This window comes from Silene latifolia, chromosome Y (genome assembly GCF_048544455.1).
Source record: "Silene latifolia isolate original U9 population chromosome Y, ASM4854445v1, whole genome shotgun sequence".
Lineage (NCBI taxonomy): Eukaryota > Viridiplantae > Streptophyta > Magnoliopsida > Caryophyllales > Caryophyllaceae > Silene > Silene latifolia.
This window is the reverse complement of record NC_133538.1, coordinates 199358957-199365281: the sequence shown is the minus strand read 5'-3', so window position 1 is coordinate 199365281 and position 6325 is coordinate 199358957.

Genomic DNA, 6325 nt, shown 5'->3' with positions numbered 1-6325 from the left:
CTCCAGAGAGATACATTGGTATGGTCGAGGAACATGACATAGATGACGTTCTACTCTTAACGAGTAGTGAACCCGCAACCTATAAAGGTGCCATGACTAGTTTCGACTCAAAGCTATGGCTTGAGGCCATGCAATCCGAGATGGACTCTATGTATGAGAACAACGTATGGGATCTTGTTGACTTGCCTGCTAAGGTTCGTCCCCTTCAATGCAAATGGCTTTACAAGATAAAGCATTCTGTGGAAGGTCAACAAGATATCTACAAAGCACGACTAGTTGCTAAAGGTTTCACCCAAGTGCCAGGTTTCCACTACGATGAGATTTTTGCACCCGTAGTCATGCTGCGTTCCATTCGGATTATCTTAGCGATCGCCGCTTTTCATGACTATGAAATTTGGCAAATGGATGTGAAAACCGCCTTCTTAAACGGCTTTTTGGAGGAAGAGTTGTACATGGTACAACCCGAAGGTTTCATCGATCCACAACATCCTAAGAAAGTATGCAAACTTAAGCGTTCCATTTATGGACTTAAGCAAGCATCTCGGAGTTGGAATCATCGCTTCGACCAAGTGATTAAAGAAAATGGATTTACTCGATCGGTCGAGGAACCATGTTTATATATCAAGTCGAGTGGGAGCAAGATTGTTTTCCTAATATTGTATGTTGACGACATACTCTTGATTGGGAATGACATACCTCTCTTAACTTCGGTGAAAGTATGGTTGAAAAACCATTTCCAGATGAAAGATTTGGGAGAGGCGCAAAGAATTCTAGGCATCCGTATCTATCGAGATAGATCACGACGGATGTTATCTCTCAGTCAGGAGTCTTACATAGACCAAGTCCTAGAGAGATTCAGCATGACTAACTCCAAGAAGGGGTTCCTTCCTATGGCTCCAGGGGTGCATTTGAGCAAATCTCAGTCACCAGAGACACCGGAAGAAAAAGAGCGCATGACACGGATTCCTTATGCTTCGGCTATAGGATCAATCATGTATGCCATGATATGCACACGTCCAGACGTGGCATATGCATTGAGTATGACAAGTCGATTCCAACAAAGATCCGGTGAATCGATTGGTTAGGCGTCAAGAACATTCTTAAGTACCTCCGGAGGACTAAAGATTGGGCATTGACTTATGGAGGCGAACAAAAGCTATGCGCAACCTTAACGGATGCTAGCTTCCAAACGGATCGAGATGACTCGAAATCTCGATCCGGATTCGTTTTACTCTTAATGGCGCTGCGATCGGTGGAAGAGTTCGAAACAAACTTTAAAAGAGATTCTACGACCGAGTCCGAGTACTATGCCGCGTCCGAAGCTACAAAGGAAGCGATATGGATGCGTCAATTCTTACATGGGCTATCTCAGTGCCCGGTTCGAATGACCCGATCACCATCTATTGCGACAATAGTGGTGCCATCTTCCAAGCTAAGGAGCCAAAGTCTAGCAACAAGTCTAGACATGTACAATCGAAAGCTCATCTAATCCGAGATTACGTGGAGCAAAAGGAAGTAGTGATAGAAAAGATTGCTACAGATGATAACATAGCAGATCCTCTCACTAAAGCATTACGACAAGATAAGCATGAAGGGCATGTTAATTCCATGGGAATTAAACGTGTTCCTAAGTTGTAGTACTCTTTTATGGATTAGATTCATTCTCGCTTGTACTCTATACGACATCATCGTTTTGATATTTTATATATATTTTGTTTTTCATGTGGATTTGTACGACAAATTTTGAACACCACAAAGTGAACTGAACGAACATTATATTTTTCAGTCCTTAATTGCCCACATGAGCTGATAACTCTGGCAATTATTTTGTGACGTTGGTTGATGGTGGGTTCAACGAGCCATAAGTCAACCGGTTGACTGACCAATCACAGAGGCGATTTATACGGATATCTCGTAGGACACAATTGTGACATCAACGTGGAGTCCTAAATATTTTATAACATTCGGTGCCCGGTCGTGGATAGGACCTCCATGGTGATCCTAAGAGTCGATTCTTTTGACTATCGACTGTCTCTTGAGACTAAGGCAGATTTTGGGTGACTTTGGTTTCTTTCTCACGGTCATCCGTAACGGGGGCCAAGTAGATTTTTTTCGGTCATTTCATGCTTTGTGCTTAGATCGGAAGGAGTTCGAGTTGAAGGAAATATTCAGCCTTTATCGTACTCGATATTTCTCGGGGCCACTCGAGGAGTCAGAATCAAATGCATGGCCATGCTCGGATACGGATTCGTTTTATCAGTTAAGTTACTCTCTAGTCGGGGAAACCACTCTTGATCCAGATCGATTGTAAAATACGACCTTTGTGGATCCAGATCTGCAAATTGTTTTACATTGAGTGGGAGAAATTTTAAATGAATATGAGAATCGGTTATCGCACATACACTTGTACGGACAAGTGGGAGTATTGTTGGAGCTTGTGTCCTCCAGTTAGTGCGGATAACGTCATTGCACATACACTTGTACGGACAAGTGGGAGCTTGTTGGGGTTAGTGTCCTTAACGGTTAGTGCAAGGACTTATAAACCTCTAAAAGGATCAAAGGGCATACTTTTGGTATTATTATCGGTTGATCCACGTTTATCAATAACGGTTGGCTTGCTAGATAAGTTTGACGTTATTGTCATACGGATGGCGGTGATCAACTGGTCCCTAAAAGTCACACCTATAAGATACGTTTGAGAGATGTGACATGATGAAAATACGATCATGTAGATGCCAAATTTGACTAACCAATTAGTCCGAGTTATTTGACTAGTAATTAGTCAAAATATGATGTTGAGATATTATATTTAATACGGATTAAATATTATGGGCTAAGGCGAATTAACCAGTTAATTCGTAAAATTAAATATAAGCGTTTTATGTTTGATTAATGTATATTGAATTAATTATACAATATCGTCTTTGTCGGACATGTATTAATACTTCAACTAACCCGTGTTATTAGTTGATGTTTTAATAGCCGATAACCGATGACGATTTATAATAAACCGCGTCATATACATTTAGCAATTTTCGAGCCACCCACGAGGTAAAATTAAGAGGAAGTGGAAGCCCACTTCCCCATGCATACCCTCGGTCCGGCCGAACAAACAAAAGGAGAGACTCCTCTCCTTTTGACCTAGCGATTTTCATTTACGAGAAAAACAAGGGTTTTGGAGATTAAGTTTTCTCTGAAACTGAGATCTCACATCTCGAGAAAAACTCACATCAAGTTCTCCCAATATTGCAAGGCAATCGGAGAACACGTTCTAGCACAAGGGCATTTCTCGGACAAGTCTTGGGTGCAACAATTAGGAGGGAATCTCGTTTGATTTACTTCTTTTACGCCGCACTATAAAGGACCCGAGGTTGATTCTTAATCCTCATTGTTTCTTTATTGTTTTTCGTTTATGACAATATTTCACATGCTAAATTTACGTTATAGTCCTAAATTTAAAGGGTCTTATACGGATATTACCCCACATATAGATCTCAGTTAGATAGTAGAATAAAAGATTGAACATTTAGGCTTGTTAAAATATTCGATTATTTATGTTATTTCCCGAACACTTAGGCATGTTAGAGTGTTCATTTATATTATAAGCCACCGAACATTTAGGATTGTTAGTATGTTCGGTCATGTTTCAAAAATAAAAATAGATATTATGTAGTAGGATATCTTTACATGTAATTTTTCTTTTTTAGTCGTGACGTTGATGAGGGCATCAACCATTCAAGTGGGGGAGAATGTCACCCGTCACCTTTTTCGAAACCATCTTGAGGTTATATGAGCAAGCATCATGACCTAGCAACGCCCGGGCAGCTCAACATCCGCATACAAACACAAATCAAAGCTCAAAGCAAGCTTAAGCAAGCTCAAGTCAACTATACGCAGCTCAACGCTAGCTCACTCAGCTCACGACTAGCTCACTCAAGTTCACTTAGCTCACGGGGAGTGGAAGTCAGCTCACAAGTACTCGGGGGTCACTAGGGCAGCTCACTACCTAGTCCACCCCTAGTCCACCCTAGCTAGAGGAGGAAGCACATGAGAGGCACATGGGTGGTGATGTGTTGCATCCACATTCATCCTTATCCTTTCCTCTCACAAACACACATACACCCCCCCCCCCCCCCCCTCCTTTTTCTTCCCGCCAACACCATGGGATACCAAGGCCCTTTTTCCTTGGTTTCTCCTGCCAAAACACCAAGGGGTGTCTCTCGCACCCCTTCACTCCCAACCGCCATTTCCCTCCCCTATATAAGAAGGCATTTGGCCTTCATTTTTACACAATCTCTTCTCTCTACAAATCATTTTCCTATTACAATATTTATGTATAGAAACTCTTATAATTATATTTATATTTTCCCATTCTCAATAATAATAATACATTTTCTTTATCGATATTCTACGATTATTCCGCACTTTATTAGTTTCGTATTATATCGTTCTTTCAATATTATTTCCGTAGTGATACTTGTTCGTGAAGGGTTGCATGACTCGTCCATAACGCGTAGTTGGCCTAGTGGCACGCGTCTTTTCGTGTTCAAATAAATCAAGACGTGACACGCTGCTGGTGGTGGTGGCGAGAATGGAAGTAGCACCTGGTTGGTGCGGTGGTGAATTCGGTGATGGTGATGAATGTCGTGGTGGTACTTGGTTCACGAATAGTTGGGTGAACGGGCGAAATTTATGATGCTTGGTTTACGAATTGATGGGTATTTCGAGCATCGTGAGAAAATGAAATCATGGGGTGTAAGTGGAATTGAGAAAATTGCAACAAAAGATACATTAGTAAGTTTAGTATCAGGAGCATTCGGAAGAGATGATGAAGCACTTCACCTGATTACGTCTGCTGTTCTTGTTAAGAATTTGCATCCTAAGAAACTTGAGTTCAAGATAGCCCATGACATTCATCAATGTTGGAACCCTGATCTAAATTAGCACTCCCAAACCTACTATTTTGGCTGAAAGAAACAGTGTGCATAAGACCATTCATAAACTAATAAGTTATTACAAATGTATTGATTTACTAATGAGTTAAACCCGTGATATTTACGGGTTTGGTTTGATATGTGGTCGTATAGTAATGGTGTAAGCTGGTACAATTTCCATAGCCAGAGGTACTGTCAATTGAAAATCTAGTTGAAGTATTTTATCGAGTACCTAACGCGCAAAAGGTAATCGAACCTCCTCAATTAAGTTTTTGATATGTTTGCATCCGTGGACTCCTTGTCTTTTATGCCCCTTTATTGATTTAAATATCGTATTTCTCTATCAACGATCAAGTATTAGTCTAATGTTTAAATCGGCTGTGAGTGTCGTCTTATCTTAAGACGGTATTAAGCAAGAATTTGTGGGTAGCTTATAGCTTAAATTGGTTAATGTTGAATTCTTATAATATACTTGCTCTGTTCCAATTATAATTTTTCTTATTTTGTCATTTCAGGTTTCTTCATCTTATTTTCTCATTTCAGAATATTCTCCTTTTCGCCTTAAGGTGAATGGTCTGCGATGTGAGTAACACATAAATAATAATGAGAAATGTAGAGTAATAATGGAATAACACCACAATAACAGTACAATAACATCAAAGTAACACCACAATAACATAAGAATAACACTACAATAATATTACAGTAACACCAGAATAACAGTACAATAACACCAGAATAACACGTGTTATTGTAGTATTATTTTAGTGTAACAAAAAAAAAGGAAACAGGTATTAACCAAAAAAAACAAGAATAATATGTGCTAACACAAAAAATATAATAAATTAAATGGTAACATAATGAGAAAACTAGATAAGCATAAGAAAATAACAATAACAATAGAATAACATGTGAGCACAAACTCACCATAAGAAATCAAACTCACAAGATTCCAACTCTATATATAACTGGGTTGAGAATGTGTGGATGTGACATGTGGCATGGAAAAAAATACTTGAAATTAAATGTGTTCATGCAATAATAATAATAATAATAATAATAATAATAATAATAATAATAATAATAATAATAATAATAATAATAATAATAATAATAATAATAATAATAATAATAATAATAATAATAATAATAATAATAATAATAATAATAATAATAATAATAAGGTTTTTCTAACCTATAGCCACTGGGCATAGGTTAAGAAAGCCAAAAAAAGAAAGAATTTAATGATGTCTTTATGTGAAATTGTAATATACAATTACTTTTACTTTTTTTTCCCCAAGGAAAACATTTAAATCTTTCTATTTTTGCTTTCTTAACCTATGCCCACTGGGCATAGGATAAAAAACCCGATAATAATATCATAGTCAACA